A 24842-nucleotide genomic window follows, 5' to 3' on the forward strand; every position below is an offset into this window, starting at 1 on the left:
CTAGGCATTGTTATATGATTCTAGGTTTAAAGACTTCAAGGGCAAGCTAAGGACAAGATGGCTCGGACCTTATGTGGTGGAAAGATGCCATGACAATGGTTCAGTGCAAATCAAAACTATTGATGAAGAAGCCATTCCATTGCTAGTTAATGGACATAGATTGAAAATGTACAAGAGGCCTTTATCAAAACAAGAGTTCATTGACAGTATCAATAAGACAGTGATGATGGTAGAGCAAGTTCCAGCTCCTCCCTCATCAGGTCACTGAAAAAGGAAAAAATGAAAGAATAAGGATTCAGGTGAAAACCTCCATGAGGCACCTGAGTCCCATCTTTGGGTTGAAAACCTCATGAGGCAGCCCAAGGATGAGAAAAATGAAAAAGAGTAAGAAGATCCCTGGGTGAAAACCTTCCTTGAGGTGCCCAGGGCAGATATCTAGGGTGAAAACCTCTTTGAGGCAACCTAGGTGTTTCTTCAAGAAATATATCTATATATATATATATATATATATATATATATATATATATATATATATATATATATATATATATATATATATATATATATATATATATATATATATATATAATGAAAGAAAAAAACATGATTGATTATTGTAGGTGGGTGAAAAAGACAAGCAAGGAGCAAAGATAAGATCCAAAGGGAACCCTACCTCACATTTATTCATCTCCTCCACTCCTTACCATGCATCCCTCCATCAATTCTATTGTTTTTCACCTCATTGCTTCAATTTAGGTGAAGATTGTGTTTTTTAACAAAATCACCTCAACCATTACCATAATCCCCGCATCCACATACACTCCTACTCCCTTTGTCCAGTCATTAGAACATCCCCACAACACCATCCAACAACATGATCAAGAAATTATAAGGGAGACACCAAACATTTCCAAGTGGTAATCCATGAGCTCCACAGCAGCAGCAACATCAAATCCTAGAGCTCCACAGCAGCACCAACATCAAATCTAGGAGCTCCACAGTAACAACAACATCAAATCCAGGAGCTCCACAGTAACAACAACATCAAATCCAAGAGATCCACAGCAGCAGCAGTAGCATCAAATCCACGAGCTCCACAATAGTAGCAGCAACATCATCAGATCTTCAGTCACAGACACGTGGAAAAGCTAATAAACCACGAGCACAGAACAGAGGAGGAAGAAGAATGACCATTAGCAACACCTCTGATCTTTGACAACTACAACATGGAATCAAGACCACAGGTAATTATCCTACTCACTCACTCATATGCATCATTTGATCAAAAGTTGTAAATGTTAAGAGGTAGTTGGTTTATAAGTGAAAAGGTGGCAAAAAGGAAATTCTTTAATAAGTCAAAAGAGAATACAAGAGTCCATAGATACAGTGTTGTTATGGCAACCATTTGAGAATGCTTGAAGAACTAAGATTTGGGGTAGAAACACTAGTTCACCAAAGACTCAGCATACCATATTTCTTTATGCAATCACTCATAGAATCCAGCAGCAAAGTAAAGGAAGGAAATTCCCAACAGTTAGTTCACCATGGATTGATTAGGATCCTCATTAAGGATGCCCTCCAAAACCTCAGGATCCCTATAAAATGGTCAATCTTCAAAGACTTACGAGCAGAGGGTGCCATCAATACCCTCATCTATGATATTAGTCCTTCTGTTAGTGAGGAGGAGGCAAAACAAGAAGAAGACATAGAACTAGATGGGATGAGATGAATAAAGAAGAAACTAATACAGAGAAACATGCTTAAACACAAGGAGGATGATGCTGAAACAGAGGAAGAAATTAATGGAGATGAGGAAGAACAACAAAAGGAAGAAGATAAGAAAAACAGAGAGGACAGCTGGAGGAAAAGGAAAACCAGCTAGCATGTATGGCCAACCTCTCCTTGGAGTCCATTCAATGTAGGATGCAAGCTAATATCCTATGTTTTAACCTCAGAAAACAATGGCTGCAATTTCAGATTAAAACAGTAGCACAAAGGAGCACCATGCCATTTCAGGACTGCAAATAGTTTATTAATCCTTGTGATCAAAGTGCACCAAAGAATGGGGCCAAAATGGTTGAGTTTTACTTACACAACATGGCCCTCATAGACATGAATATTTGGGGTCCTAATGCAGAGCTAGGAGATCTACAATTAATGGCTTTGGCATCACAGATGAACCATGAGGAGTCAAGGGCTGCAGAGATGAAAAAATATTGGCCATAGAGAAAAATAAACCTCTTTTTATCAGAGTCGGACAATCAAATCACATGGCCCTATTCAACACCCATAATCTAATTGCAAATGATCCTTAGCTAGCACCTAGATATCTTGCTGCCCAAGAGCAAGCAATTTCACATTTTGATGATATGTTTAGGCTACTAAGAGATGATAATATACATGTCTGCTAAAGAAGATAAAACACTATCACACAACTTGAAGATCAAAGAATATCACTTCCCTCAAAGGTTGAGAGAGGCACTCAACATGACACCTACGTATAAGCAATCAATGCAAAGGTTGAAGGTAAATTGGATAGGCCTAAAACGCAGTCCACAACTACTCCTAAGGATGCTAGAAGGGAGAAAAGAAGAGGAGGAACAGAGGCAATGGGAAGAAGTAGAAAGGAAAGTAGGCTTCTATAAACAAGAAAAGACCACCACGGAAGAATGGGATGTTAGAGAGGCTACCAAAGCCATGAAGGACATGGACATTGACTAAGTTGCTGAGAGGATAAGCAACACTTTCAGTAGGGGGGTGATGATGAGCCTCATTATTGAGTAATTATATGGGCCTTAATTGGCCTTAATTCACCTCCTAGCTTAGTCAAACCAACTATTCTCACAACTTATTGCATACTTTTGATTATATTTTGTTTATGAAATGAGTTAGAGTTGGATATTTGCCTTTGTGGTCTATTGTACATGTAATGCAGGTATAAAGGATAAAAGCAAAGAACTATGACAAAGACCTTGGAAAAGACTCGAATGGAACAAGGGAGAGTAACTATAGGAGGTAAATCCTCCTCATTTACTACACCTCCATTCGCATATTCCAACATCATCTCGAAGTGCACATAACCATCACTTTGAAGATTAAAAGACAACCAAGCATGTGAAAAGGACAGAAAACAGTTTATCTTAAGTTGGGAGCCAATCCTCCCTAATTGGAAGGAAGTCATTAGAGACTTTAGATGTATAAATAGAGAGGCTTAGGACCTCATTAGGATTGGGACTTCTATTGTAAAACTCTATTTTATTTCTAAGCTACAAAGACTTGTGACAATTTTCTCTGTAATCCATGGTTTTTCTAAAAATAATGAGTTATGTTTAAGCCAGCTTTGAGTTAACTTCAAAGGCTGAAGCTCTTGGTTTAGGGCCTGACCCAAGCAGCCAAAACTCCTCTTCATTGTACATATTTGCTAGCATAGAGTTCTGTTCTGTTTATTTGCTTAAGTAGTTTCATTGTTTTCGATTCATTTGCTCAAGTTGTTTTCTCGTTCCGATTCATTTTATTAAGCAGCTTTCTGGTTCTATTCATTTGTTTGAATAGCTTCCTTTTTCTATTCATTTGCTTCAATAGCTGCATTGGCTTTTTGTTTTCTTCCATTTGTGTTTTTTAATTCACAAGTTAGTTAGAGAAGAAAGATCACTATTAGGTTGTGCACAGGTGTCTCAACCTCATCTCCACCCTCTAGGACCATGACTTGAGGAAGAGACCCTCTAGCAACCCCAAAAACACAGTCTCTAGTTCTCGCATGGGCTATGGAGTTCATTGTTTAATGCAGATATTTGTCCACCCGCACTGGTTTTCTCTGTCATTTTCATTTGAAACCTCCTCTAGCACGTTCCTCCTACATCGGTTCCTCATTTTTTGATCACCAACAAACCTTCACAATCATCGTCTCATTCACTATTTTCTCCAACTGCTGCCTCGTGTGGAGTCCATCACTTACTTTATGAACTTTAAGTCCTCACCGTCAATCTGCCTTACCTGATCCGAAAGGGTTGGCTGCACCCGATCGCCAACTAGCTTGGTCAATCTCCACCATTGATCAGCCCTGCTTGATCCAATAGCCATCGCGCAATCTCGCGCGGATTAGTGCACGAACGTTATCCGCCCGAGAGCATGCGAGAAAAGTGGTTTTCTCATGCTATGTGTTGCGTAGTAAGACTAATCGCGTGAAATTTCCAAAAAATGCTTACAGCCTGAAGGGCATGCGAGAAACTACTTACCACCTTAGAAACATGCTCCCTCATTTCCACACGTTTCTTTTCCCCGTGATAAGATCTCCACCATTCATCTCGTTAGTTAACCATGTGTGCCCATCTATCTACGTAACCTCCTGCGATCCAATATCCGCTGTTCATTTGCCTTTCACCAGACTAATACAATGGTTCTTATGCATTGTTGCTCCCTCACGTCCTCCTTTCACTAATTTCGGCCTTCGATTGCTTTTTCCGCTTGAAACCCGATTTAGCCTAAGTTTCTTTGTTATACCTTAGTCTAGTTTTTATGCTCTTTACTTCTGCAACTTAGATAATTAGCACTAGGTTAGTGTTAATTTAGCAATTCTGCATAGCATGGTTGTTTAATTGGTTAGTTAGGTTGTGGTATAAGTTCAACATTTCAAGTTGTTTTCTTCATTATTGCAATAGAGTAGCTATCTCTTAAAATAGGTTTGCTCTCCTTCTATCAAAGAATTAAGCTTCTTATAACCCTATAGAAGTTTGGCTTGGAACCCCTCGGGTCTCTTGCCAGACAAACAGTGACAACAAGTAGGACCTTCACTTCTACTTGTGCACATAGCACTATACCTCCAAGCTTGTACGAACCCTGGGTTGATAAGTAAAGTTGGTAGCCCTGGGAGTTGTAGCATTATTGTTGCAATACCTAGGCTCATCATCTTGCAAGACCGTTATCCGCTCGAGAGCACGCGAGAAAAGTGGATTTCTCGTGCTACTTGTCACGCAACTAGGCTAATCGCGTGAAATTTAAAAATACAACTTACGACTTTGAGGGCACGTGAGGAACTACTTACCCCCTTCGAAACCCGCTCCATCATTTCCGCAAGTTTTCTTCCCACTATACTATCTCCTCCATTCATCTGTCGATTAATCATGTTCGTCCATCCATTCACTTAATTCCTCATGATAAGATCTTCGTCATTCATCATGTTCGTTACCCTGTTCGTTCATCTATTCACTAAATCACCTGCGATAGGATCTCCGCCATTCATCTCCCGTTAATCTTATTTGTTGATCGATCCACCCATCTATTCACTTAAGTCCCAGCGATAAGATCCCTGCCGTCCATATTCTGTTCGTTGATCAATCCAACGGTCCCTATGCCCTACTACATCCTTACTTCCACCTTTCACCAATTTCGATCTCCGACTTCTCTTCCGCTTGAAAACTGATTTAGCTTAGTTTCTTTGCTTACACCTTAGTATAGTTTGATGCTCTTTATCTCTGAAACTTAGGTAGCAGCAGTAGATTACTGTTGATTTAGCAATTGTGTTTAGCATAGCTATTTAGATGGTTAGTTAGGGTATGGTGTGGTTTATCATTACATGTTGTTTTCTTCATTACTACAGTAGAGTAGCTCTCTCTTAGGATAGATTTTCTCTTCTTCCATCAAGAATTAAGCTTCTTCTGACCCTATAAAAGTCTATCTTGGAACCCTTGGGGTCCCTTTCCAGATGAACAAGTGACAACAAGTAGGACCCTCACTTCTACTTGTGTATATAACACTGTCACTTCCAAGTTTGTACAAACCCCAGGTTGATAAGCAAAGCCGGTAGTTGTGGGAGTGGCAACATTCTTGTTGTAATACCTATGCTCATCAATGACATCAAATGCAGAAACCTCCTAGTATACCATGATGCATGATAATTTCAGATGCAGGTGACCGGGAGAGGAGACAAGGTTGTGAGCTGGGATGGAGGCTCAGGGCACTGCTGATGAAAACTGTGCAGGAGTCACTCGGTGATGAAGATGGGAAATCCAAATCAACAGTGACTGTCCATGGGGTCTGGCTGAGCTGGAGGACAAAACTGCGCTATTTTTTATAGGAACAGCCCGGGTTGTGGAAAGGTTGGACAAGCAAGGTCTATGCAATTTTCGGAACGAGTGGGCAGCGGGAGCTTGGAAACAAAAACTGCGCAATTCTTGAGGGGAACTGGCAGTCAGCTACTAGGTCACTAGCAACAAAAACTACGCAATTCCAAAGTGGAAGTGGCACTGTGTTGCTGAGAGCTTGGCAACCAAAACTACACAATTCCTGGAGGGAACTCGGAGTCAACTGCTCGAGCTTCGCAGCAAAAACTGCATAATTCCTGAGGGAAACGATGAGTCGACTGCCATGAGCTGTTGGCGAGAAAAACTGCATTGATGTTGGGAGGTTGGTGTGCTCGTCACCTCTGCACAGTTTTTGAGCATAGCGGACTGTTGGGCAGCATAAGACTTGCTCATGAAAATTGTACAATTTTCTTGATGAGCAACTGGTCGACTGTCGGGAGGGATGGCTCAAAAAACTGTGCAATTTTCTGAGGGAGACGCGGATGGGCACTTGGTGTCTGTCTCACCTGTCTACGTAAATTTCTCATTCAGTGGAGCGGGAAAGATCTGCATCCTCTGCGCAATTTTGAGGGAAGTGAGTCCTAGGGTGGTTGCCAAGTCAAACTCTCCCATTGACTAGCATGAAGGTTGATTGATTTGCTTGCAGACAACACATCTTGAAATGGCTTGCTTGGGGCTTCTGAGCTATTCAAGGTGACAGTCGATCGAGTCAACATCGAGGTGATGGTCCAACTGTTCGAGGGGAATCCGGTCATCATAACTTCAACAAAGTGACAAAGTGTGTGAACGAGCGAAAGATTCATACGTAATCTTGCAAACACCCACTTACATGCCTTGACGATGAGACGACTAAAGCCCTCCATACACACATGCTCAACATGAGTGACCGATGGCATAAGCGACAAGCGCGACACTTGTGATTGATCATTGGTCAACTATGATGATGCTTGCGCGATAGTGTATGTGACTCCGTGTGTGAGTGTGACAGATGTTTGCATAGCGAACACAACAAGTACACATGAAGTGAATACCTTGAGTATAATGAGAACATGGTCGCAAGCATAACATTGACATCAACATGCAAAACTTGGGTGAAATGATCAAGCAAGGTGGGTGTGAAGACTCACACGAGCTCATGGAGTAAACCCGAGTGTGCGCAGCCATCAAGTGAAACTCTCAAGGGAGGCTCCAAAATTGGGTGCAAGCCAAACATTTGGAGGGTGGTTGTAGCTATTACAACAGAACATTGTAATATGAGGTGGCTTAGAGGAGGAGTATAAAATATATCCTTCACATAGCCAAGTGCACCATTCACCAAGCCAACTTCAACCCACATATTACATGTCAACATAACATGCTCACTATGACACAACAAAACTTCATGATCCAATTGATCATCATCAACACCAATGGTTTTTGAACGCCTTGAATGCTCAACAATACATTGTGCAATTGGAGAATTTAATGATTCTAACATATGCATGTTATGGAAGGAGACCAAATTATTTGTTGGAAACATGTGAACTATTGAATTAAATAAATCCCTTTCTCTAGTATGCAACCTCATGCCATCGTGTTATATAAGAAACTCTCAATCTTCAAAAATAGGTTTTGCAATTATTATGTTATTGAGGACTCTACTAAAACAAGATCGTTTGTCATTATTCCCTTGTTGGTGAAAGATTGTGTCAAGAGTGACAACATTGTTGAATTTTTTCCACAAGACTTTCCCTTTTGTATTATGTGCATACAAAGGCTTATCTCTCACATTTGTGGAGATGTTTGGCGCAGATTTTTCCATTAGAGTGTACAATATAATTATGAAATAAAATACCATATAATATAAGTAGCACAACCACATTTATTTAATATAATTGATATATATAATCTTTAACTATTCATTGTAAATAAAAATTAAATATATATTAAATAATAAGTAATTATTAGCATTCATTTATACATACATGTGATCTCTATTACCTTCATGGCTCACTTACCTTGGGAAAAAAAACCATATAATATAAGTAACACAATCACATAAATGTGATTTATATATACGATCTTTACCTACTCACCATAAATAAAAATTAAATATATATTAAATAATAAGTAATTATCCACATTCATTTATCCACGCATGTGATCTCTATTACCTTCATCGCTCACTTACCTTGGGATTCTTCATTGCATATGTAATCACTAAACTAATTAATAAAAGAGAAAAAAATTCATGCTTTCATCATGATGACTATTGAACAATTTAAATAAAATTCCCATACCTAGTGTTTGGAATTGGTTCTCATTGTTTATATCCTCATCATCGCTTCGAGGAAGGTACCGCCTAACATTAAAAGAAAAATATCACCCAATCTTCGCCCACCAAAAAAATTATAAATAATCAAACCAAACTTCTAAAAAAAATAGCACAAAGCAAGAAAATTAGAAATAATCAAACCAACTTCTAAAAAAAGCACAAACCAAGGGGTAAAAAAAAAAACGAAAGTAACCCTCGAATCAAATCTTCAAACCCAAAATCTCGTGTTGCTCATTTTTGTAATATTATCACAAAAGAAATAAAAACCCCACAATCTTACCCTTACTCATTTCGGTAACCATTATCACAAAATGAAACAAAATCCCCACAATCTAGCCGCTCCTCTCACTTTTTCGCATTTCATTTTGCAGACAGCAAAGTGAAACTGTTAAAATATTTAATTACTGTCATATGGAGAGTGGGATAAATTTATAGAGTTAATTTAATTTAATCTAATTTAAGTTAATTCAAGTCAAATTAAGTTATAATCAAATTTAAAATGTAGTTGTATGTTAAGTTATTTTAGAATAGTAAGTTAAATCATTTTTAAATAGAGGAGGAATGATCTGTTATAGAGTTTTAGTTTATTGTAGTATCAAATTTTTGTTTGATCAGTAGAGAAATTTTCAGAATTTATTGTAATCATCAAGTTTTTATATCATCAATAAAAAACCGTTACTCGAATTATTGTGTGTGAATTATTTGTATTATTTTGTGCCTATCCTCCTCTACTTTCCAACAAAATCATCACCCTAATCTACACTGCATGGTGTTTGTATTGCCTTCCTACCTCAATAATAATCACTTAACAAAATAGTGCAATAGAGAAAAAATACATGATCGCAGGATAATAAGTGCATGATTGCAGGATAATAAGTGTGAAATTATTTATATAGAATTGGGTAGCTGGAAAACCCCTGTTACTTTTAAAAAGAAGGGACGGTGCATTGAACCCTTAAATCCCATCAAAATTGTAGAACGATTTCTTTTCAATGCGTAGAGAAACATGCATAAGTGCGTTCGCAGTGGATTGAGACTCAGCATAAACAAAACAGTACAGGAATTCGTCTCTGCATTGCTTTAAAGGGTTGCATCTTCCATTGCATAATGAGAATAAACAAAGAGTAAGGTCGTCTAAAAAAACCCATAATACTAAACACAATAATAAAGTGGATAGTGTTAAACTTTCAAGTTCTTGGCTTAACAGTGCCAGTAATGTCTAATCCTTTCCAACCACATCCCATTGATTAAACTCTCATCATCCTTTCTTTACTAACATTACCTAGTCTTTAGAAATGAACATCACCCGAGCTTCAAATGAGATATTAAAAGATAAAATATATATATATATATATATATTTTTTTAGAATTAATGTTTGAATCATATTTTTGATAGTGAAAATAGATTCAACCTCATAAAAAAAACTTTTAAAACATTTAAAATTATAAAATTACTTGAATTTACAAAAATCCCTACTAAATTTTTTCAAAATATAACCTGAATTTTGATAACTTTAAAAAAACATAATTATTAAACTAGTAAAGAGATTACTTTGTACATCCAGTACAAAAACTACGGATATTTCGTTAAACTTCGAATCCGTTGAAATTTGGGTTATTTGCGCAGCTGGGTTCTGTCGAGGGTGTGTACATACTGTAAACAAGCAAAAGATTGAAAAAAGGCGAAGTCCAAATACGAGGTCAAAGTTTTTTTTAAGTTTGAAAACTCACGTGGAGTACTTTAGGTTAAATCTATGTCAATTTTTCTTCCTCACGTGGGTAGTATTTAAGAGGGTTTTTTAAAGTTCATAAATAATTCGAATGGAGGTATTTTAAAGGAATAATTAATATAAATATTTTTTTATATAAAAAAATAATTAAGAGTTTTATTAAAAGGGTTTTGAAAAGTTTACAAAGGGATTTGAAAAAGTTATAAAGGGATTTTTTTATTATGTGAAGAAAAGTTTTGAAAAAATATAATTTTTCCAAATTTTCAGCTCCATTTCCCACTATTTTCAGGGAAGGATCCTGATGTAGGGCTTATTAAGATGGATACCAAGCTTAAATGAATTTAAGCTAGTTGTTATTAATTTTTTAAAGTTTTTAAAAAATATTTTTAAATTTAATGCAAATTTATTAAAACTATAAATTTAATGTGTGATTTTTTACTATTTAAATAGTTAATAAATTAAAAAAGATGAAAAAAACAAAATAAAAAAACATTTATAAAAAAAAACAAACAGACAAATTTAAAATCAAAACACTTTTGAAAAAAAAAACTAATTTTTTTACACAAACTCAATAAAGGTTTCCCAAATTTAAATATTCAAACCATATTTTTTGACCCTAAAAAAATCAAATTCCTATCAAAAACTCCCACACTACACTCTTTATTTTTAACACTGCATCTTTTATACAAGGCCAATAAAAATTTCCCAAATTTAAATAATGAAAGCACGTTTTTTGACCCAAAAAATTCAAATTCCGATCAAAAACTCCCCTACTACATCCTTTGATACAGACAACCCACAAAAATTTCCCTTTCCAGAATCCATCCGCAGGCTGGTGGATATTTCTAGCCATTGGACCAAATGCCAAAATTATTTAATGTCCTATTAAATTCTTCATTGATGGAGATGTTCTAGTAAAGAAGATCTGTAAAATATCAAGGAGAGAAGATACTGCAGTCTGGAATTTGACAGGGCAAAATGCCCATCGTACGGTGTTTTGTTCTTCAACATTTCATCTCACCTTCAAATGAATCGGTAGGATCTGGAACGCATTTTGATAGTTTATGATTTTTGTAAAATGTTAATTTTTACCAGCAGCCAGTATACAACCTACCGGCTTCAGGATGCACGTAGGTATTTCCAAGTAACTTGTAAATTGTAATAGCCAAGTGGCCTCAAAGCTAATGGTGATCAATTAAGGCTTCATACACTGAGTCACCTACATTTTTGGAGGCAAGTGGCCTCAAAGCTGATGGTGATCGATTAAGGCTTTATACACTGAGTCACCTACATCTTTGGAGGTTCTTCGGGATGTATTTTGTTTTTTCTCCGCCACAAATTCCTTAAGTTAATAAAATTTTGTTAAATTACAAATTTAAGTTATGAAGTGTTACATAATTCAAATACCTCAACAACACATTTTAATCAAAATCGTTTCTTTAAATTTCTATAAAACTGCAAAACATAAAATGGATGGACAGAAAACACCCTTCTATACAAACCACCAATAATCTTGCTTCCTAAATAGTCTCCATGTCTCCACCAATACCCAAACAACCTAGGCACCAATATGATTGAATATTTTAAACCAGTTTTGACCAAAAATTATTTAGTTAAATTCCGAATACATAAAATAATTAAACAACACCCTTTTGATCTCAAATAAATCTCTCCCTTACAGGAAGTCATCCATCCAGCATCCGCAAGCCGGTGGATATTGCTCGCCATTTGACCAAATGCCAAAATGATGCAATTTCCTATTAAATTCATTGATGGAGATGTTCCAGGAAAGATGATGTGCTGTGTACAATAATAAGAGAAAGAGTTATATACTGCAGTCTCGAATTTGACCATCGCCATCGAACAATGTTTTGCCCCGTCAAATACGCTTGAGAAGGAGTTATATACTGCAGTCTCGAATTTGACCATCGTCATCGAACAGTGTTTTGCCCCGTCAAATACGCTTTATAGTGCAGTCTGGAATATGAGAGGGCAAAATCACCATCTAACTGTGTTTGCCCCCTCTGATACGCTTGAATTTAGACGCAGACAACTCATTTTGAATTAGCATTTTTTTCAAAGAGAAAAAATCAACAAATATTAAAAAACTTGTTTACATGTACAATATGAGTCAAGATATACTCCATATCTCTAAAAATCTGCTAACAAGTTTTAACTTTGTTCTCATTCATAATAATAATAATAACTACATACATTACTCTATGTACTATCTATATTTAAACTAAAACCTAGATAGTCCATATTTTTATGACAAGTTAGAAAAGATAGTTAAACATGTTGACACATAGTGATGACCACCTCCACCTTAATTATATAAAAAAGAACACAAATGGACAAAAAAATATGTTTTATTACCATCTATTAAAAGAGTTTTTGTAATAGGTTTTTTCCCAACTCTGAGAAGAGTATTATTGAAGTAAGCAGAGAAAGTGATCTTCTTAGTAAGTTTGTCGCACCCCTATTTGGATAAGGTATCAGCTAAGACATTCTGCTCCCTATAAATACGATCAAAGCAATGTTCCTAAAAACATCAATTAACATTTTAATATGTTTCATTTGGTTTATAAGTATGGGAAGTGCAAAAAAAGTTCTCATTTTAAGTACTTTAGAGTCTCCATAGACATCCTTAGACTAGATGGACAACCATTTTAACTATTTTTGAGTCTTCATAGACTAGATGGACAATCATTTTGCAGAGCCCCAAAGTGTGATGATATAAACTAGGGTATTGGAACCTGCCCCACCATTCCAACAAAAAAGATAATATCTACCTAGTTCTAAGCCCCACTGTTGGCATTATGATGTATGTGTTGTACTTGATGGCAACCCACTTATAGTAAAACAACTCACTTGTATATGGTAATTAGATGAATCTACATAAGAGATATCAGATGTGATAGAATGCATGACAGTAGTGTTTACAGATATGATAAAATGCAGGGCAGCTCCAAGAAAGAAAGAAAAGTATACACAGGTTCACCATTGACCAAGCTGTGTATACACACAAGTTCACTGTATACGTACACACGCACTTTTACGGAAGGAAAAGCGCGTATAGCTTGGAAAACTAAATTTTTGGTCCAAAGTATTTGGTCCATGGTATTTTGATCCATGGTATTGGTCCAAGGTATCTACTATGAGGTGTTGACCCCAGGTATTGGGTCCAAGGTATTGGTCCTAAGTGATTTTGGTCCATGGTATTGAGAAAGGCCTAAAACTATAAAAGGAGGAGAATATCATTAGACCAAGATGTGCAAGTATTGAATATTTGATGAAGTGTGAGATCTAATATGCAGGTTATTGGCTTATGGTGCTATGCTTGATCTGAACCAAGGATAACCTTAACGTTTGATGAAGGATAAGATCTAATGATGTATAAGGATCTTATTGCTTGAAGTGAATTATCTTTATGTGGTTTGATCATGTATTTGAATAACTGGCACATGTTGTAGTCTGTAAATATGATGATGTGGGTATCACTGAAGTCTGGAATAGTTGTAATGTTTAAATCATCATTTACAGATCTGTACGCAGGTTCACTTTAGAAAAAGAGCGTATTCACGCTGGTTATGCATATCAAAGCAGCGTATACATCATAAATTTGATTTGCAGATCTGTACGCTGGTTCGCTTTGAGGAAAGTGTGTATGCATGCAGGTTTAACACATGGAAGTAGCATATACCTTATAAAATATGTTTTAGTTGCTTCTGTTTGCTGTTGTAGTGTTCTGGGTTCTAGCTTGGGTTCTGGTTACTATATTCTGGTGACAACATTCTGAACGATCAGATTGATGGGTTGTCAAAGTGATTGATTGATTCGGTTATGGTTGGTTCAAAAGGAGATTGGTTGACGCAGATATATTTGATGACTGAATGATGTTGTTGATGGATCTAGTCTGAAAATTTATGAAACGTGAAAAGATAAAGTTGTATCCTTCTGTAGGCCGGCACCTACGTACTAGTAAACATATCAGCTAGTACAAGAGCTAGGGGGTTGTAGCTCTGTTATCGGGAAATCTAGTGTCTATGCAAAGCTGTTAGACCCACTGAGGCTGGTAGCTACCTTAGAAACAAACAAACTAAAACCACTTTCATTTTCCTTTATGAGAAGTAGATAAGAGGGGAAAGAAGGAGACCAACCTCTGTCTTGCGCTTGGTTCCTTGCTTGATTCCTCTCCCTTCTGATAGATCTTTGCCACTCGCTTCCTCGTCTACTCAGCTTCAAAGAGCACCTGTAGAATCAAAGCAGCATAACACTATCCAAGAATAGAGATCTAATATCATAAACAATATAGGACCAGATATATATTGACCACAAGAATGCATATATCGTCAATCATACAAGAATGTGGAGGAAAACTTGAATAGTTTTAATTATTAATCAAGAAAAGCAAAGAGGATTACAACCAATTTTTCTAACCCAGCGTCATCCTCCGAGCAAGAGAGCCCTTCTTCACCTCATGAAAAGCTTAGATCACCCAACACTATGATGTTACACCAAGAAACCAGCAGTACTTCTTTACAAGATACAAAATTCCAGCCTCCAACCTCTGGATCTCTGGGATGAGAGATCTATATATAGATATTTTCAGAGGTGTGAGTCAGCTCTAGGTTTTTGATTAATGTCTTCTCTCTGATAGTTCTTGTTTCCACTTCGAGATCTCATTGATCTCTTACTCATCCTTGGGCGATTCTGAGAGGCAAGTGTCACAGGAGAAGTTTTTGGACGATTCCATGATCATCCACCTCGCAAACTGTCTCCGCCACTTGTCTATTCTCGTCCATCGCACCCTATAGAAGGGCTTTTCAGTATGCATCGCACCTCCCATGTGCATTTAGGTGGGATGCATCACACCCTCAGCACTGAGCAATCAGTATGGTCCAGTTTTGACCATTTCTTAGTAGTTTTTCGTGGAGAACTTCTGGGAGATGATGTAATTAATTGACCATGTTCTTTTAGGGGTTGGAACAACACTTTTAGGGACTTAGGAGTCCTTGGTTTATGGACATATTTGATTGGGGTTGCAGTGCCCAAAAATGTCTATAACAGCTGCCCCCTAAAGCATGAGGTCGTTAATCTTTTGATGTCAGGTGAAATGCTTTATCATGAGGATCCGAAGTTTTTTTGAGTTGGAAGGAGACCTGTAATAAGATACAATACAATACATTATCTTCATAATATTTTGATGATCTAGCTGAGGCGGGCATTCCCATGCTCAGCTTTATAAATTCATTTTCATGTACATAAGACAGACAATCGTCTGAGTGCAGACTAATGATTCTAGTAGAGCCATCATCCCTTAGATTGGATGATTATCTGTGCAACAGTGATGTACATTTGATGCCTTTATTTTCCTGAATATATATCGTAGCCCGAATGGATGAAACTAGATCCGGGGTCTTCAATCTCGTTCGATCTTCACTCAAAGTACAAGTCGATCCATGTGAGAGATGTTCTGGAGTCAAACATGGAAAGACATCGCCTGATTACCAGCCAGTGATGTAAGCTGTTAACAGGCGCGAGAGGAATCACCGATAATGATGATGACCCTCAAGGTACGACAGTACAATTCACGTGGTGTGAAAAAGGGACTTGGGGTCGAACACCACGCAAAATCTTTCGGTCGAAAGCCATTGATGTAAACCTGTCACCGGAAGTGACAAACTTGCCATTGAGGCATGCAAGCTTCAAAGTACTGAAAGGGTTGTTCCTAGATCGACTTCCTGGATAATGAGCTGATGTCAACAAGAAGCGATCCGTCGTAGGAGGGTCTTAATGAATCCCACATCTACGACACGGAACGGAGCAAATGATTTTAATGGAGGTGAAAACGATCTGATGACATAAGGTTCAGGGTGGCGGTCATGAAAGAATGGAGCGTAAATGTATTGCAGCGGACGAGACACAGGTGAATTCTCTTAGCGACTTCTCTTGAACATATCGGCGACACTGACATGATGGATTGGTAGCGTTAACCCCAAATATGGATGGTGTGATGGACCAATGGTGATATGACCAGTGAACGGAACAACCCAACCCAACTCGGATGCGGATTGAAAGTGTCATGTTCAAGAGAAACTTGCTACCAACAAAGTTTCTTCAAGTTTTCTTCCCAATTTTTCCCTAGTCATTGTTGACTAGTACCTCTTTATTTTTGTCAAGCTTGAGGAGGATAACATATGCTTGTTCTATAATTTTCCCTTCGGGAAAACCCATCGCTATGTTTTACCAAGCCTAGCGATAGTGAAACTCGTTCTTGTCTATATGGACAAGTTTGTTGCTATTAGGTTTTAACGAGTTTAATGAAAAAGATAACTCGGTCCTTTTCAATTTTAGAGAGTCTGAAAAGGGACGTAAAGAAAACTCCTACAGTCCTTTTTCGTCATATAATCCCTTAAGTCCGAAAAAGTATAAAATAATACAAAAGGGATGAATTTTCGGTAATTTTAACGAGCCGAACAAAACAAGCACTCGATATTTTTGTGTAATAATCCCTCAGGTCCAAAAAGATTAAAATCTAAAGGAGGGATAGACTTCCGGTCACTTTAACGAGCTGGAGAGGCCAATTGCTCGACAATATTTTCATATTTTACGAGTCAGATGAAAAGAGCTTAAAGGAGACTCATTTTTCGAGGAACGAGTGATGAATTTGGGTAGCAACTAATTCCAGGTAAGGTTTGGAATTTTCCAATCACGGCAGTGTCACAAGGATGGCTAATAGGGTCACTCTTCGCAGCTGTTCCTCAAAAGGGTAAACAATCAAATGGAGGTGAATGATCGGCCAATACAGAGTGGAGGTGATGATGAGAACACGACCAAGGCTTCAAAGGCTGATGATAATGCATTCATGATGGTTATTTACTGGAAATTGGTTCATTTTTTAATGAGCTTAAACTCTGAGGGAACATTTGCTCATTGCTTATGTTTATTTTTTAACGAGCTTGAATTCCGCATTAAAACTGCTCGAGGCGGGTTCATTTTTTAACGAGCTTGAACCCTGCAGTAACACTGCTCGTGATAAGTTTGCATGCCCCCAGCATAATAATGCAAATCGAGGTGCATGCCCCCCAAGCTTCATTGCATTCAACTCGGTGGTTGGAATGAAGGTTTACCTTTGAGATTTGGAAAGGGATTTGTTTCATTTTTTAATCAGGTTGACACAGTAAAAGAACTATCCTCATAATCCACCGTATTTACAGTATTTAATAGAAAATCAAAAACTGAAAGATGATTAAGGTCACTGGAATAATCTTCGTTGTAATCCGGAAGATGGGAATGATGGTGGTAATCTTCTCATGGTGCCTCTCCTAACATCATTGACTGAATGATTCCTTTGTCTGTAGAATGTACATGCGACCAAGGATCTGAAGAGGTACCATATTCCTTAGACCTATCTATCCAAACACTCGATGAGCGTTGATTTGGGTTTTCCCCCAGGCCAAGAAAATTGATTGCTACAATATTTCTATTAGGGCGATGATCCATGCTGACAAAATGTTCAGGTATCTTCTGAATCTAGAAGATATCATATTCCAGGTTTCCACCATTGCCACTTCTGCCAGATTGTTTGGAGGCGGTAGGGCAAAAGTCCCCATCAATGTAGGGTCTTTTAGGAGACCTACTCCAATATTTTGAAGCGAATGATTGCTTCCATGGATCATTGGAATGCTTCCCGTAACTTGTGAACTGTTGGGGAGAAATGTTTGTTGGTCTGCGATTGTAATTCCTCCTTGAAAGGGAAATGCAATCTTTCTGAAGTATGTCGACACAACTACAGCCATAGCATAAATCCAGGGCCTTCCCAGTAGGATGTTGTAATCGAGGTTTCCATCGCTAACCTCAACATCAATTTCTACTATTTTTCCCCAAAGTTCAACTTGCAAGTTACTTAAAATCTCGTATGGAGTGTATGATCGTCCATCAAATGCTTTTAACATTGTTGACAATCTCGACAAGGGTGGTGAGCCTAGATTTTTCCAGCAACTCATCGACATAATACATGTAGATTCCCCCTCATCAATAATTGTTCGATGAACAGTTTTGTTGAGGGCTTTCACTTGAATAAGGAAAGCTAGTTGAGTTGGTAACTAACGGTCATATCCTTTATGATCAAAGCCCACATGATTGGAATCCATTGGGTCAATCCCACCTATTGCTGATAATAAAGCTTTCTTTTGGGAGAGGCAATTTTGCGGTACCTCAAGTGTCGACATAGCGGACGGCGATTGGGCCAGGTCCTCTACTATATTATAATTCTGTGCTACTTTGGCATGAGGATTAAATGTCAATTTTTGTACTACTCCCTTTGGTGGCTTTATCATTGGCTCAGGAATGATGGGTGGCACAACTTCGGTCAAAGTTGTTGTTGAACTACTAGGTTGTTCATTAGCCTTGTTATTCGACAGCTGTGGATTCCCGTAATCTTTATTCCTTGTCAAAGCATCATTTTGCTGCTTAGAGATAGACAACATAAGCACTTGGGATCGGGAAGCATTTTTATTAGCAACCATTTTGGTTCCCGGGTTTGGAAACGGATCAATCAATACTGCTGAGGTTTTTGAACTCTTAAAGAGTTTCTTAACTTTATCTTTATGTGGACAATCTCTCGTCCGATGATCCTCATCGCATATCTGACACCCCGCAGGGGTTTTCCTTTGCCCAGAAGGGTTTGCAAAAGGTTTTTTAGGATATGACTCATCCTGCTTCTTTTTTCTCCCTTTCTTTTTCTTCTTGCCCCCTGGTTGCTTCAATTGTTTTCCCTTGTCGGTCGACACGGCATTTACCTCCGAGGTGAGAAGTTATTCATTTGCATTTTGATCAGAAATCTTACAGGCTTTCTTAGATGTAGCCTTTGTCGATTTCGTGCTTGTTGTACCTATCACGCCATTGCCAGAATGAGAGTCTTTGTTTGATTTAGGAGGGGGAGGAACGAAAAATTCTGGTCTAGGAGCATCAGGTATTTTATCGTAGAGCGTGCCAGACTGAGTATAGATCAAGTCTAGATATTGTGCACGAGCAATAACTTGCTCTTCAGTGACAACTCCTCCCTTTGCCACATCTTCTGTGATAGAAGGTAATAATGACTTAATAAACCATTTAGCTAGCAGCTGATGAGGAACATACATTTTTACCATTCTACGATGACATCGCCACTCATGAATATGATCGGATATGTGAGTGGTCATCGTTTGCTTGAAATTGGTAAGAAGTTTTGTTCCTGTTTCGTACCTTATGGGTAACTGAAAATGGGTTAAAAAGGTTGTGGCTAGGGTACTGAAGTTATCAAACGAAGCTCTAAGTAATTCGATATACCATTTTGCTGCCGGACCAGTTAACGTTCTCTGAAAAAGTCGAAGCCTAATCGAATCATCGTTTAGGGTGTTTGACGAACACCACAGATGAAAGGTCATCACATGATTCGACGGGTCTTGACCCAGATTTCCATTAAATTTAGGAATATCTGATGGAAGTTTATGCAGAATCGCCGACCACCAAGGGGCGTAAGCAATTGGATCATTCATCAACCAATTTAAATCTGGTAATTCTAGAGTTGCTACAAAGGGCAACTACTGATTCAGGTTAGGCGAAGCATACCCAGGATAAGATGGAATCGCCTGAGCAGTGGGTCTTTGCATACCAGCATAATGTATTTGATGCTAGTAACTTTGATAAGGTTGATGGGCATAACCATTATAGTATGGTTATTGATAACCACTTTGGAAATGCGGTTGCCCATTACTTACAAAGACTTGTTGCTCAGGTCCTTGATATGATTGTTGGAATTGCGGTTGTTGAGATTGAACCAGCCATGGTTGTTGGACCATTTGCTGTTATCCAATACTGGATGATTGACCAAGATGAGGAGTCATAGTACTTGTCTGAGCCTGAGTCTCTCCAGATACGAAGGCACTAACCTAAGGTTGTGATTGAATCGTTGAGACGAGAGGCTGTCGTATTGCAACCTGAGAAACTTGGGGTTGACATACAACAGGTAGTACTTGTACTTGCGATGCAGTCACCATATCAGGTATAGTGGGAATATTCGACACAGGGTGGACTGGTTGCATTGAATATACAACCCTTGGTTGCTGAGGCAGTATTGGTACCCAACCGCCAGATGTAATTCCAGTTTGACCTGAACTTTGTTGTAAACTCCCATATGGTTGTTCTCTGGGAGGGAACAATGAAAAGGCATACTGCCCCCCATATGGTGGCAATCTAGTACTTAAAGGGTAGATTGGCCTTTGAAGACACATTGGATCAATTTGTTGAGTTTCAACATAAGAAATACCAGATGATAATCTAGATGAAGAAATAGGAACTGACCATGTCATCGAAACAGTCCCTAATTGGACTCCGGCTTGTTGTTGATAACTTTCCGGGATAGATGGTACACCAGCGAACATTGTTGGAGTAGCAGCAGGAGGTTCTGTTTCTGTTGTGTCAGATGACACAGTCCTGGATGTCGATGGTTGTTCAAACATATCTAGTCTATCCAAAAGATTTTCTAGCGATTTCGATTAACTTTCTTCCACGATTGCGGATTACTCGATCAACTCAAAATAAAGGGGAAAATGATTCCGAATTAAATGAATTTTAGACACTTTGACACAAATTGTTTTTTCAATTTTTAAGAGTCGAGAAAAAACAAAAGATGACTCTAGTCGCCTTCGATTTTTAATGAGCCTGAAGTGACAAGTGCTCAGATGGACCTTTTCCTTTAAGGAGTCTGAAAAGGAACGAAAGAGACTACTCTAGAAATCTAGACAAAGGGATTACCAAACCAATTGCAAAACTGCGGAATACTTTTTACGGTACGACAGTCAATGTTCCCGAATGTTGTGTTCAGTGCATTTCGATCGATAGGGTGGCAGACACGGCTTCCTATGGATAAAGGATAAAGCCTATTGTGGTCTCCCAATATATACTCGATGGTACATGGGAGCACAAGTCTGTACTGGAACTTATCGTCTCAAAGTGGAGGAATCACCCAACCAGCAATGAAAACAACAGTTACCAGGCTTTACGACGCCGGAATACGTCTCTAGCCTAGACTTCTAAATGTTGTGCATTAGGTTCCAAAGCATTTTTAGATTCATTAAATTTATTTTACAGTTGATCTTGCTTAAGAAATTTTCCTTTCAGGTTCACCGCGTGATGTAGATATACAATTCCTAAAATGCAATCTAAGATGATAAACAATCGTTTAATCTTCTTTTTGCAATGAAAATCCTAGCTACTAAGGAAAGAGAGACGATATTCTTTCAACATAGAGCAGAGAGCACACACTATATGCACTGTCCTAAATCAAACCAACAAACAATCTAAATGCAAATGCACATGCATGTATTTGTTTTCAGCCTTCTTAATGTGTGAATGATAAAAAGAAAGCTAAGCGCAAATCTGAATTATTTTTCAAAGCGACATTACTAACAAGTTTATTTTCAAGACAAAATGAAGACAATGACGACACTTTGTTATTTGGAATTGAAAACTTGCTTTCGACACTTGAAAAACTATTAATTCAAATCAAATACAAGAGTAACACTGTAATCGACTATCAAGAACAATCGGATTCGCTTCTATGACTGAAAACGACACTTGCGACACTTCCAAATCAAGAAACGACAGTTCAATTACGCTACTTCTTTATAAAAGAGAACTGAAAATGGATCACAATACATAAAAACATTTACAGTTCTTTGCACAATGGAGGCGAAATAATGGCAAGGAAGGGGGTTTCCAACAGAGGTATACTGACTACAGACAGCGAAACTCTTGAATAGAGCTGAAAAAAGTGAAGAAAAACCAAAGTCTGGAGGCAAAATTAGCCCTTTTTGATCAGCGCACCTGTTACACAGGGATTCCAGTATCCATCCCACCTATAGCACACGGGAAGTGCGATGCATACTGATATCTTTGAAGAGAGGGTGCGATGGTACAATGCGAGACTTTTGATCCAGTTCTTGATCACAGTTTGTAGCACAGTTCAGGGATTTTGGCTGAGCGAGTGGTAATCAGTAAATAAATCACAGGGGTAGATCTAAGGAGGTTACAAGAGCCACCACAAGGGCAATTAGAGAGCTTGTAAATTGATTGTTCAGTTCATAAACAAAACTCGGAGATAGAGTGAAGCAGCATTGATCTACTTTGCACTTGCATAGCAAATGCAGTTCGAAGGCTAGTTGGCTTGAATTCAAGCTCCGTCTGTAGGTTTATAAAGCAAACAAATATAGACAAACAAACAATCTATTCACTCCCCAGCGGAGTCGCCATTTTGTTATCGGGAAATCTAGTGTCTATGCAGAGCTGATAGACCCACTAAGGCTGGTAGCTACCTTAGAAACAAACAAACTAAAACCACTTTCGTTTTCCTTTATGAGAAGTAGATAAGAGGGGAAAGAAGGAGACCAACCTCTGTCTTGCGCTTGGTTCCTTGCTTGATTCCTCTCCCTTCTAATAGATCTTTGCCACTCGCTTCCTCATCTACTTAGCTTCAAAGAGCACCTGTAGAATCAAAGCAGCATAGCACTATCCAAGAACAGAGATCTACTATCATAAACAATATAGGACCAGATATATATTGACCACAAGAATGCATATATTGTCAATCATACAAGAATGTGGAGGAAAACTTGAATAGATTTATTAATAATAAAGAAAAGCAAAGAGAATTACAACCAATTGTTCTGACACAGCGTCATCCTCCTAGCAAGAGAGCCCTTCTTCACCTCATGAAAAGCTTAGATCACCCAACACTATGATGTTACACCAAGAAACCAGCAGCACTTCCTTACAACATACAAAATTCCAGCCTCCAACCTCTGGATCTCTGGGATGAGAGATCTATATATAGATATTTGCAGAGGTGTGAATCAGCTCTGGGTTTTTGATTAGTGTCTTCTCTCTGATAGTTCTTGTTTCCACTTCGAGATCTCATTGATCTCTTACTCATCCTTGGGCGATTCTGAGAGGCAAGTGTCACAGGAGAAGTTTCTGGAAGATTCCATGATCATCCACCTCGCAAACTATCTCCGCCACTTGTATATTCTTGTCCATCACACCCTAAAGAGGGCTTTTTAGTATGCATCGCACCTCTCATGTGCATTTAGGTGGGATGCATCGCACCCTCAGCACTGAGCAATCAATATGATCCAGTTTTGACCATTTCTGAGTAGTTTTTCGTGGAGAACTTCTGGGAGATGATGTAATCAGTTGACCTTGTTCTTTTATGGGTCGGAACAACAATTTTAGGGACTTAGGAGCCCTTGGTTTATGGACAGATTTGATTGGGGTTGCAGTGCCCAAAAAGGTCTATAACAAGCTCCCTTCTAGTAGAAGCTAGAGAACGAGAGAAGGTTGTAGCTTTCTGCAGGTAGAAGCCTGCGTATTGGTATAAGACTACACCAGTACAAAAAAATTGTAAACAGAATTTTTCTTATTATTAAAAGAAGACAGAGATGTCAGCAGCAGGTGGTTTTCACCCACATTTGGTTTCCACCTTATATCTTGGTGTTCATTTGTGTTTCTTATGTGTGATGCTTTATTCTGCTTTTACTGCACTATCTAATGAATTCCTAATATACTGGTTAAAGTTCAATACATGATAATTTGAGTAAATCAGAAGATCTCTGCATATACACTAGTTGCATTAAGTACAGTTGCGTATACATGCTAGTTCACTAAGTTGAAGTAGCGTATACAAATCAGTTTTGAAAATTAAATTATTGATCTGATAATACTGATTCACCCTCCCCCCCCTCTTAGTATTATTTCCAACAATTGGTATCAGAGTAGGTCCTTTAGAAGAAGCTTGATCGCTTGAAGGAAGATTTAGCATCATGAGTAATCAAGAAAGTAGGAGATCCATCAGACCGCCAATCTTTGATGGGAGCAACTTTGTTTATTGGAAGGTAAGAACCATAGCTTATCTTCAATCGCTTGGAACAAATGTCTGGGAAATCGTGGAAGGAGGATATACATTTCCATCAGTAATTCCTACAGATACAGCAAGTAAAAAGCAATATGAAACCAATGCCAAGGTTGTCAATACATTATTGGGAAGTCTGTCTCAATCAAAGTTTGTCAAAGTTATGCAGCTCAAATCAGCCAAAGAAATATGGGGCAAAATCGTTCTAAGCTACGAAGGAGACTCTCAGGTAAAACATGCTAAACTGCAAACTCTCAGAATTCAATATGAAACTCTCAAGATGCACAATGATGAAAGTATAGCTAGTTACTTCTTACATATAGATGAGGTTGTTAATTGCATGAAGAATCTGGGTGAAGAGATAAAGGAAGTTACCTTAGTTGAAAAAGTTTTAAGATCCTTGTCTACTAAATTTGAATCAAAAGTATCTACCATAGAAGAAAAGCAGGATCTACAGACTATTACTATGACACAACTTCACAGAATCTTAACTGCCTTTGAAATGAGAAAAGGAGGTCCATCAGATATGAGAGAAGCCACATTTAAAGCTTCAGCAAAAGGAAAAGAAGAACTCAATGAATCAAGACATATTTCAAAAGAAGAAGAGGATGTAAACTTTGTCAAGAAGCTTCAATGGGGTTTCGGAAGATTCAAAGGTAAACTACCTTTCAAATGTTTTGCCTGTGGTAGTGTCGATCATTATGCTGCCAAATGTCCTCATAAAGATAAAAATGATAAAGGGAAGGAATCTGTAAAATGGAATAGAA

This window comes from Pinus tabuliformis, chromosome 6, assembly GCF_031772625.1.
Source record: "Pinus tabuliformis cultivar Carrire ecotype Pingquan chromosome 6, CPIR1, whole genome shotgun sequence".
Taxonomy (NCBI): Eukaryota; Viridiplantae; Streptophyta; class Pinopsida; order Pinales; family Pinaceae; genus Pinus; species Pinus tabuliformis.